The 12375-nt window shown below is 33.3% G+C and overlaps 1 long non-coding RNA gene across 1 annotated transcript in view; it reads left to right on the top strand.

Moving 5' to 3' along the window:
• Nucleotides 1-1327: 1327 nt before the first annotated feature.
• The window catches only part of LOC144302648 (uncharacterized), a 37628-nt gene continuing 26580 nt past the window's right edge, over nt 1328-12375 (top strand). The window contains exons 1-2 of the long non-coding RNA XR_013369610.1: nt 1328-1393; nt 9909-9981. This is a non-coding gene — a long non-coding RNA (uncharacterized LOC144302648). The remainder of the gene's footprint in view (nt 1394-9908; nt 9982-12375) is intronic.

Genomic DNA, 12375 nt, shown 5'->3' with positions numbered 1-12375 from the left:
CAGAAATGCCACAAATAAATGTTAACAGAACCATTTAACCCACAGAGGAAAAAAGAGTGAAATTTCTTTCATTAAAATGCTTTTTAAAAAAATATTTTTGATGATTGTTCTGTGCTCATTCTTTTAATTTGCAAATTCCTAATACATATATAATGAAGATCTTTTCACATGTTTATTTGTCACCTATATATTCTAATAGATGAGTTGCACAGGTTTCTTATCCATTTTTAAATATAGTTATTTTCTCATCATTGATTTTTAATAGTTTTTGCATATTTTGGATAACAGTTCTTTATCCAATAACATGTTTTGCAAATATTTTTCCCAATCTGTGGCTTGTGTCTTGACACAGTCTTTTCCGAGCAGAAGTTTTTAATTTAATTTTTATTTATTTTATTATTTTTTAAAGACTTAATTGTTTGTTCATGAGAAGCACACAGAGAGGCAGAGACAGAGATAGAGGGAGAAGCAGGCTCCTTGCAAGAAGCCTGATGCGGGACTTGATCCTAGGAATGTGGGATTACACCCTGAGCTGACACTCAACAGCTGAGCCACCCAGGCATCCCTACATTTTAATTTTAATGAAGTCCAGTTTATCAATTCTTTATTTCACAGATCATGCCTTTGGTATTGCCTCTAAAAAGGCACCACCATGCCCAAGGACATCTAGATTTTATTCTGTGTTGTCTTCTAGGAGTTTTATAGTTTTGTGCTTTTTATTCAGGTTTATGAGCCATTTGGAGAGAATTGTTATAAACGGTGTAAAGCTGTGTCTTGATTTGCTCTTTTGCATGCATGTTTTGTTCTAGCAAAATTTATTGAAAAGAATACCTCTGTTCCTTTGCTCCTTTGTCCAAAGATCATGGACTATATTTATGTAGGTTTATTTCTGGTCTCTATTCTGTTTCATTGATATTTCCCTCTATTCTTTTGACAATTCCACAATGTTTTGATTCCTGTGGCTTTATAGATATTAGGGGACCTTTGGAGGTGATTGATTAGGTCATTATGATGCAGCTCTCATAAATGGGATTAGTGCCCTTAAAAAGAGGCTAGAGTCCTAGTCCTTTCCACCATGTGAGGGCACAGCAAAAAGTTGACCATCTGCAATACAGAAGAGGGCCTTCACTAGAAGAACCTGGTTGTGCTAGCATCCTGACCTCAGACATCAATCCTCTAGAATGGTGAGGAAAAATTTCCATTTATATAAGCCACCCAGTCTGTGGTATTTTGTTACAGCAGCCAAAACTGACTAAGATAGAGATATAATGAATTCTCTCCTTTGTAAGAATGATGTAATAATGAATGTACCTAGTTCAGTTCTGTGCTTCTTAAGGACACACCTGCCTACAAAGAACAAGTTTTCTTCTTAATCTTCTCTGTGTTGTAAAGTGTGCAAAGGTTCTGATTCAACTCTGTATGAGCTGGGCTGGGTATATCTGTCTAAATCTAGAATTCTGTTAGACAATTTGGCTCTTGCACTAAGTAACATCCTCCAACTTAGCTTTAACTGGTAATAAGGGCAGCAATTTTATTCTTTATATTTACTCTGTTTTAAATTAATTTAGGTGGATATCACTGTATGTGTCTAGTGGCTACTGTAATTAGATAGCACATGTGTAAGGCTCTTGTATAAGTTATATAGAAGAGGTAAAAACGAGCCTGCTTTTCTGTTTTATTATCTCAAGGAGGAAAGCTTTCAATAATTCATGATTGAATCTGATGTTTGCTCTAAGTTTTTAATAGGTATCATTTATCTGATTAACATAATTCCCTATAATTAATAATTACTTAGAGCAGGGTCAGTAAACTATGGTCTGTTTTCATAAATAAATTTGTACTGAATATAACAGTGACTATTTGTATGTTTTCTGAGCTACTTTATTCTACAATCTCAGTATTGAGTAGTTGTGACTGAGACTATGTGGCCTACAAAACAAAAATATTTATATTTTGTCCCTCAAGAAAGAATTTGCTGGGGATCCCTGGGTAGCTCAGAGGTTCAGCACCTGCCTTGGCCCAGGGCGTGATCCTGGAGTCCCAGGATCCAGTCCCGCATCAGGCTTCCTGAATGGAGCCTGCTTCTCCCTCTGCCTGTGTCTCTGCTTCTCTCTCTCTCTCTCTCTCTCTCTCACATGAATAAATAATTTTTAAAAAACTTTAAAAAAAGAAAGAATTTGCTGATCTTCAATGTAGAGTTTGTATTATAAATAAATGTTAAATTTTTTCAAACTATTTATACAATAGGAATTTATCTGGGAACTTATTTCCTCTAATTTTTCAAATGAATTGGCAACAAATTTGTTCAAAACATCCTCTTATAACTCTGTTTATTCTTATTAGGAACTGTAAGTGATGTCCTTTGAAAAAACAATAATAATATTGACAGTGTGGATATTCTCTATTTTCTCTCTCTCTCTCTTTTTTTTCTAAATCAGTTCTGCTAGGTCTTTATTAAAAGTATTAATGTTTTCAAAGAACCAGAATTGATTTTCTTCATTCTCTTTATTGTCCTTTCCTTGATTTCATCATTTCTGTTTTTAACATATATTTTTGCTATTTTCTCAGATTTTTTTTTGTCCTGAAATGTCTTTATTATGCCTTCAATTTGAATTATATTCTCACCAGGTATCTGATTTTTCTTCTCTACTTCCTGCATTTGTCTTAATTCTTTGCTCTCTTGGTAGTTCTCTGGTTATCTCCAAGATGTTGTTTTCTTTGTATTTATCCTGCCTGAATTTTGTTTCTTAGCTCTGAGACTTAATGTTTTAATTGACTTGGAAAACTGTTATCCATTATCATTTCATGTATTGCTTTTGTATATTTTTCAATCTTCCTTTCTTTTGGATCTTCAGTGAAATTATGTGAGATGTTTTATAGCTGAGTAATATTTCATTGTATAAAACATCCTATATATAATCTGCTGCTTTCCCCCACTTTCTCTCCCTCTCTGTTTCTATTTAATATATTCTAATGATTTACTGTTACTTTACTAATCCTCTTCTCTACCATGTCTAACCTGTTGTTAAAACCATATTTTGAATTCTTAATTTTAGTAATTTTATTTTTCAGTTTTACCATTTCTATTTGATTTTTTAAAAATACTACATTCTTCTCTTAAAATTCTCTAGATTGTTTTCAATTATTCCTGAATAACACCAACATTTGGATTGCTTATGAGATTATTGTCTTTTTTCCCCATCTCTCAATTTTGGTAATTTGGTCCTGTTTTCTATTTTTTAAGTTATTTTTGGTTAAATGTTAGGCATAGAACCTGAAAAATTATAGAGATAATTTGAGGATTCTGAAAGGAAAATTTACTTTTGCTTCTGGAAAGCAATTAGGACAGTTAGTGGGAATTTAGGAGGGCCTGCTATGGTAGTGAATTTATAGAAAGATTTTGGTCAATATAGCTATGACAGGACATCACAGTGTGATGTCTATTGTTCTCTAACATCTTCCTAGTGAGTGTTACCTAATAGCATTTGTGGTGAAACGGCTGTTATTGGACTGATAAAGGAACAGCACTCTGCAATCCCTTTGAGAAAGATGGGCAAATTTACATAACCACATCTGGAAACTCTTACCTACAAAATCCTCTACTGTGATATCTGAATCAGTATTTACGAAAAGAGGATGAAAATCTGAAATTTACTAAAGAATGGCTTCTATTCACCACCCTGTTTATTGAGAACATATGATACACAGAAAAATAATTTCTGTTGTTATAAAACAGAAAATAATACTACAACTTTTAATTGATGTATAGTGTGTCAGACATTAATATCTATGCTATATCTATGTGGTGTTATAAAGGTCTGTAAGTGTTTTGATAGAATTAAATGAAAGCCAAACATATGTTTTGTTGTTTTCAAATAACTGCCTTGTGTATTTTGTCCAGACTATGTAATTGTCATGAACAGATGGATTAGTATGGAAATAGGTTAATCTGTCTTTACCGGAACTATTTTATCAATATTCTTAAAAGACAATTTCACAAACTATCAAAATTAGGAGGCCAGACTATTGAAAACATGCCAGGCTCTTCCATACCCCCTTTGTTGTTATTGAGAAATTAGTTGTGAATCTATTGGAATTATTTGTAAGTAGTCTGTTTTTCCTTTTGTCTTCCTTTTTAAGAGGTTTTCTTTGGCTTTTGTGTTATTCATTTTCACTATTATATAACTGACTTTTTTTTTTTTTTTCAGATGGGCTTTTCAGAATTGAGTTTTCTCCAGCAATTCTGGGGAAAAAATCTCAATTATTATGGCTTTGACTATTTTAACTTTCGTAATTTAACATGACAGCCCATCTGAAGACTAAAAAAATGAAAGTTATATATTTTTATTCTAATTGCTATATGTCTTAACCTTTTGTATTTCCTATGTCTTTGTTTATCTGAATTAAATTCCGGGTAATTGATTCATATCTGATATATAACCTCTATATACTAGACCTCTTCATTTTGGTCTAATGTGTAGTTTAATTCATTCATTTAAATTTTAATTTCAGTAATTTCTATGTTCTAAAATTTCTAATCTTTAAAAAATTCTTAATTATTTTTATTGACCTCTATTCCTTTCGCATATATTCAATTTTGTTACTTATTTCCTGTAACAAATGATATAACACTTTTGGGTATGAGAGTACCACTACTGGGAGTATTTTTAGCTCTTATTCTGGTCACAATTGTTTCTTTTGGCTCAGTCTCACGATGCTTCTTTCTTTACGGTGTTGTGACTTTTCATTGAATTATTAATTCATGGAAATGTTTACAGCTGAGTTAAATTTTATCACTCCAAAACGTTTGCCTTTGCCTCTGCCAGACAGATGGAAACAGAAACTACTATAGACCATGGTATATTAAAGTTATCTGCTTGGATTTCCTATCTCATCACCTCTGTGGTGAAACTTGTGTGAGGGCCAGTTTATGATCATGGATTCTTAGTGGAGAATCATCTCCCTCAAGCCAATATTAAGGTCAAGGTAAGCAAGTTTCTTGCTGACGCCTTCTTTTCACCTATAAAATTAAGGTATATCATTTTTGGAGTTTTTGCATTTTTGGAGTTTCTGCGGAGTTTCTGGGGTGTCCTATTAGCCCTCTCACATGGGCTAGATACCAGACTTTTTATTATATGTCACCTATAAATCCATTTCTTCAATATACTTAAGATTCATCAATGTTGTCAGGGTGGAACAGGCATTTACATTTCACCAATTCTCAAGCCTTTCACTTTCATCTCATTTGGGCTCTTATTTTCTGAGTGTATAGATGATTTAAAATATTTTAAGACTTTATTTATTTATTCATGAGAGACACACACACACAGAGAGAGGCACAGACACAGGCAGAGGGAGAAGCAGGCTCCATGCAGGGAGCCTGACATGGAACTCGATCTCAGGTCTCCAGGATCAGGCCCTAGGCTGAAGGCAGCGCTAAACCACTGAGCCACCCGGGCTGCCCTGATTTAAATTTTTTTTAAATCCATGCTGCATTTAAATTTCAATTGGCAGGTATGTTCTGAGCATCTAGTATGCCACACAACGGGAGATAAAAATATTCTTTTCAATCCCTCTTCTTTTGTAGCTCAAATGGTTATACAAAGGACATGTAAAACTCATGTATGTTTGAGGATATATGTATGTATATATGTATGTATGTACACACACATATTAAGAACTTATTTTAACTAGGTCACACAGAGGAGTCAATATAAAAATATATTGTTTCTCATTACAATTTACAAATGTATGTCAAAATTAAATACATAAGAATATGAATGATGAATAATACTTCAGAGGGAACAAGTATTTGACTGGTGTTTCAACATTTCAAAGGAGATAGCATGTCCAACATGCTATGAGAAATATAAACATTTTCTACAAACCATCAAGCACAAGCTGTTTTGTACTATGCTGAATATTTATTAAATTTTGAATCAAATAGTCTTCACTCTGTATATCAATAGAATGAAACTCGACCTGCTTTTATAATACCCAAAAGACTTACCTTGTATGAAAAAGTTTATGTCCTCATAACCATATAACTACAAAAGAAAAGTAAATTAGACCCAACAGAAAGCTCATGAAACAAGTGATTATTTTGATAAAAATATGTCCACATGGAATAGAGATGAAAATCTAGACCAATAACTATAGAAACTATTCATTCTATTATGCAAATATTAAATGTGAACAGCTGGTGGAGTGATGAAATTGCCATGCTTGATACTTAATAGTCAAGTTGTTATATAAACACCTTTCTTAATGTGGGAAAGTAATTTTCTTAAACCAAATGCTTCAATCAACCTTCATAAGATTGTGTCATGTTTCTACAAGCAAAGAGACTATTGTTTTCCTCCATTTCCTATTTAGACCAAAAGATAATTAAATCTGCTCCCATAAATATTAAAAAAAAGTTTTCTAGTCATTATGAAAAGCATGATATTATAATGATACTTAGAAAATATATCACTGATAAGAAAATAGTCTTGTAAAAAATATAATATTTTAATTTAGAGGCACGAAAGCAACATTAATGCAATTAACATGACACTTGGAGATTTGTGAAAAGGAGAAAAGGGGGAAATTGTCATTTATTGATTGTCTATAAAGTGCTATACTCTGTGGTAGAGATTTTAGATACATCACCTAGTTGAACTAGCTCAGTAGCACTGGAAGTAGATATTGTTATTTTTGTTATATATGAGGAAAGCTAGCCTCAAAATATAAATGGCCTGCATAGGGATCCCTGGGTGGCGCAGCGGTTTGGCGCCTGCCTTTGGCCCAGGGCGCGATCCTGGAGACCCGGGATCGAATCCCACGTCGGGCTCCCGGTGCATGGAGCCTGCTTCTCCCTCTGCCTGTGTCTCTGCCTCTCTCTCTCTCTCTCTCTCTGTGACTATCATAAATAAATTAAAAAAAAAATAAATGGCCTGCATAAAACTATAGAGCTACACAGTGGCATCCCATGCTGCCAGCTGAAATCTCTCAACAAAGTTTTCAATCCTGATTGTTTCATCAATTGAATGATGAATTTATTTTGCAACATCATGAAAATCAAGTTATTATGAAAGTGTACTTTTAGAGACATATAACACTTTTTTTTTTTAAATTGTTATTTATTTATGATAGTCACAGAGAGAGAGAGAGGCAGAGACACAGGCAGAGGGAGAAGCAGGCTCCATGCACCGGGAGCCCGACGTGGGATTCGATCCCGGGTCTCCAGGATCGCGCCCTGGGCCAAAGGCAGGCGCCAAACCGCTGCGCCACCCAGGGATCCCTAACACTTTTTTTTAAGGTGATTACAGAAGTAATAAAAAAATACTGTTTCTGAATAAAATAGAGGCAGTAAACCATTTAATTTTCCAATAAATAGATCACAATTTGACTCTTGCCATGTTTCAAAATTAACGATTTTTACATAAACTTTAACTTAACAGTTGCAATGCTGGTGTTTGATTAATGATATTCTTGGTGGCATTCCCTAACGTGTAAAAACCAAAATTTGTTTTAATAAATGCATTTTTATTTAAATGCATAAGTGAAAGCCTGAGAATGCAGGTTCAAGGCGGCAAAAAACACACAATTTAGCTTCCATATTTTAGTAAATAACAATGAGGACTTCAAGAAGGCAAAATGAAGAAGAAAAACAGGAAAAAAATGAGGCAAGTGGAGCCAGAGAGAGTGGGAAATGGACAAAGGGAAGGAGAAGAGGTAAGAGAAGTGGCGGAGCCCAGCTAATGTAAATCACTTAGATCGACAGAAAACCTTTCAGTAGCATTCTGAAAAAAAGACAGAAGTCCAAAAGTGGAATTTGATCCAATCAGTGACAAATCCTGTCTACTTTTCAAAGGAACACTCTGAATATTGTATCATGAATAGACTGTGAGCATAAATAGCAGATAAATGGCAGCAAGAGCATTCAGAAAGCTTTTACAATAATTGAGGCTGGAGAGAAATTAATAGATGTGGAGGTGATCTATGTCAGAAATGGATGGACTCTGAACACATTTTGAAAATGGAATTAACAGGATTGGTTGATGGATTCCATGTGTGATATTAAAAAAAGAAAGTATTGAAGATGACTTCAAAGATTTTGATCTGAGCAAATTAGTGATAATCTTGAAAATATAGGGAATACAATCAACAAGAAAATAAAAAGGCAATTAGATCTCTCAAATAGTATATATATTAGGCATATTGATCATATATAGTCATATTTTATATATTTTTCAGGTAGCTATAGTCTAATAAGAAAACACAGTAAAAATTGGCATGATCTTGAATAAAACTTGTAGCAAAAAAAGACATTTTTGACCTAACAAGTATAAAATGTATTTTAAAATAGAAATATATATATTGAAAAATATATTTGAAAAATTGATATGTAGTACCTACACATATATGCATACTAATGAAGTGGTACATGCCAATTATCAAACTATAGATGTAATAATGAATAATAACTTGTGGTTGTAGAAGATAATTTGCATTTTGCTCAATTTATTATGTTTGAAATGTTGCCTCATAATAGGTTACCTTTAACAAAAAATATAAATGTAATTACAGGAGAGTTTAAGAGGCATAAGAGGATTTCATGTGGAAAAAGTCAAAGGTCTAAATCAAAGTTATAACCATAAGAGAGAAAACTGAAAACAAGTAACAATAAAGTAAACAAATTGGACTCAATCAAAATTAAAAACTACTGTGCCTCAACAGAGATGATCAAGAAAGTGAAAAGACTATCCACAAACTGGGAGAAAAGAACTATTACAACTCAACAATGAAAATCTAAATAACACAATTAATGGATGGTTAAATTATCTTATGGTTAAAATATCTTAAAATTATGTATTATTAATACATATTTTTCCAAAAAAGATAGACATATAGCCAATAAGCACATGAAAATATATTCAATACCGTTACTCATTAGGGAAATGCACATCAAAACCACAACGATATACCACTTCTTATTCTTTGGCATGGATTTAGAAAAAGGCAATTTCAAGTGTTAGTGACAATAAGGAGAAATTGGAACACTCATACATTTCTGGTTAGGAATTAAAATGGGGGCAGCCTGGATGGCTCAGCGGTTTAGCGCCTGCTTTCAGTCTAGGGCCTGATCCCGGAGACCCAGGATCGAATCCCATATCGGGCTCCCTGCCTGGAGCCTGCTTCACCCTCCGCCTATGCCTCTGCCTCTCTCTCTCTCTCCCTGGGTCTCTCATGAATAAATAAAAAAAAAAAAAAAAAAAAAAAAAAACACAGCCCTGTATATACTACAACATGATTCAACCATACAAAGCAATGGAGTACCGCTACATGTTACAACATAGATGAAGATTTGAAAGAACTGTGAAAGAAGCCAAACACAAAAGGCCACATATTCATGATTTCATTTATATGAAATGTCAAGAATAGGCCAATGTAGGGAGAAAGAAAGAAAATTAGTGGCTTTCATAGATTGTAGGTGGAGGAAATAAAGAGTGGCTGCTAATGTCTACTGGCTTTGTTTTGTTTTGGATGATGAAAATATTATGAAATTATTTTGTGGGGTTGGTTGTACAATTCTGTGAATACACTGAAAACAACTACATTTTGTACCTTGAAATGATGAATTTTATGGCTTGCGAATTAGATCTCTATAAGGAAGAAAATTAAAATAGAAAATTAAAATCAATTATTTTAAATGTTGAAGTTTATATCTCATTTTACATCTCCAAATTCTAAAACTGAATGAACAGATGATGTATAAACTTGCATAAAAGAATAGAAAAGAGACAATTCTATAATTTAAAAAAGTGGATGTAACCAATAATTTTGTATTGAAAACTCAGGGGCCATTCTTAATGTATGACTCTGAGAAATTCTTTAAATTCTCTGGTTTAATTTGACCACCAAAGACACGAAACAATGCCACCAAAGACACGAAACAATGCCTTACTCACATGATGGTTATCAGCACTGAAAATTCAGGTATGATAAAGCTCTTCAAAAGGTATTTTGTCTGACTTATTATGGTTAATACGGGTTTAAAGTCATTTTAATACATAGCACATAGCATGATCAGACCATGCTAGTTTAGACACTCCTGGAGTCAAACTTTGAGAATCTCTAAATTTTCTTTTCACTTCAAAACTACTATGCTTTTTTACGAGTCCTTCACTTGAGTTCTAAAGATCATAAATAACTGGAGGCGCATCTTCTATCCTTCCTCCTCTGCACACTATTGCATTATGGTGTTTTCACACCACTCTACTATAAACTGCTTCTGGATGTCCATCTCCAAATGGACATCACTCCCTGCATTAACATTTTCCTCCACACTAAAGGGGATACAAGTTACATTCCCCTAGAAATTTCTCACCAGGTTCTTTTTTTTTTTTAAAATCATTTTACTGTTTATACACATTAAAATTGGCAGAACTCTCATGACAAGCAGGACAGAGACATGTCATGCAAGGAAAAATAGTGAGGGTTTCATAAAACTTGAGAGAAGCACCAGGGTTACACAGGGCAGCTGCAACAGGTTCTTCCCTAGTCACTAGAGTACCAGAGTAGGCCTGCAGATTTCTCAGCTTAACAAACATGTAGCTGTAATGCTAGTCTCTCTTTCTGGAACACATTGTCAGTCTCCTGGAGTTTACTTAGAGCCTCATTATTGTTCCAGTCTTGTTCCATTCTTTGCTTAATTTACTTTGATAAATGGAGATATTGGGAAAGCTAGGATGGTGCTCTTTGGTGGCAACATGACTTTTTAATTCCCCAAAAGTCGTGAACAGAGTAGTCCAAACAATTGAATTTCTCTTTTAACCTGGATATTTAGTGCCTCTTTGCTATTAACTATGAGTGATAATCACCAGTTAAAATCCTTTACATTATTATTGCAATTATTAATATATATAATGTGTATATATTATATAAATTAATTTTAATAAATTATAAACCCTCAATATATAATTATTATACAATTAAATTATTGTAATATTATTTCCTACACTGGTATGCATTTTTTTCTTCTCTATGTACCAAGTAGTTTCTTAACTTACCAGTTGGCAAGTCTGTTTTTGATATAAAAGAACAGAATTTATTGATATAAAAGACTTCCTACTTCAGAAAAGAGTGTTATTAATAAGCTTAGCTACTTGAACAAGCAGTCCATGAGAACCCACTTTCTACCACAGAATATGTGTATTCACAATGCACCCAGGAAACATCATACAGAGAACTAAATGTGGGACATATTTTGGTCAGGAAGTATCAAGAATTATTGGTTAGTTTTTTCATACAGGGACTTTATGATAGAAATAAAAGAAAATGACATTGTTAAAAGAAAGCACTTTTTAAAGCAATATCCAGGTTCTTGAGTGTGATTGCTTTTGAAATATGTTTTTGCCCAGATAAAACTTAATAATTTTAAAATTAAATGAAATTTAATAGAAGAAATACACTTACATGCCAAATATCCTTATTTTTTTCAAAGATTTTATTATTCATTCATGAGAGACACAGAGAGAGAGGCAGAGCCACAGAGAGAGAGAGATAAGCAGGCTCTCTGCAGGAAGCCCAATGTGGGACTCAGTCCCAAGACCCTGAGCAAAAGGCAGAGGCTCAACCACTGAGCCACCCAGGTGTCCCTATCCTTAATTTTTTTTTTTTAAAGGCAATTCAAAAATCATTCACCTGAGTATCAAGCATATGGTCACTTTAGAATCTTTTTTTCTGTTGTTGAACCTATATTGTAGCATGGCTTTTTTAGAACTCAGCTAGCAATTACTGATACTATTTCTTAATATAAATAACAGATATTCAATTACTAGGAGTATATATATTTATATAAACCACATATATTTATAATGTATTATTATAGGTAATATGTATATGTATTATATAATATATAATACATATTTTTGTAAATATTTTTGTTATATATGTGTTTCTTTGGTTATTTCTCAAAAACTAGACTGAACACATTCTTTCAGTAACTTTAAAAGTCACCTTGAGCAAGCTAAAAAGTAGAAAATTGAGTTGAAAACAAAACAATCTATATTGTTTTATTTATTAATTTTTTAAAGATTTATTTATTTACTGGGGGAGGGGCGGGCAGAGGGAGAGGGAGAGAGAAACCTAAGCAGGCTCCTCTAAACAGATTCCTCACTGAGCATGAAGCTAGACAGAGGACTCTATCTCACAACACTGAGGTCATGACCTGAACCAAAACGAGAGTCAGAGGCATAACTGTGCCACCAGGTGTCCCGACAATCTATTTTAGAAATGAATTACCTTGAAGTCTTCTGTTGACTGTGGACCTAAAAATTTGAATTCCACTTTTTTGTATTTATAAACATGTGCACACACACAAAAAAACAC

The sequence above is a fragment of the Canis aureus genome, chromosome 31 (assembly GCF_053574225.1).
Source record: "Canis aureus isolate CA01 chromosome 31, VMU_Caureus_v.1.0, whole genome shotgun sequence".
NCBI lineage: Eukaryota > Metazoa > Chordata > Mammalia > Carnivora > Canidae > Canis > Canis aureus.
Note: the sequence above shows the minus strand (reverse complement) of the source record. Positions and strands in the feature narration are given on the sequence as shown.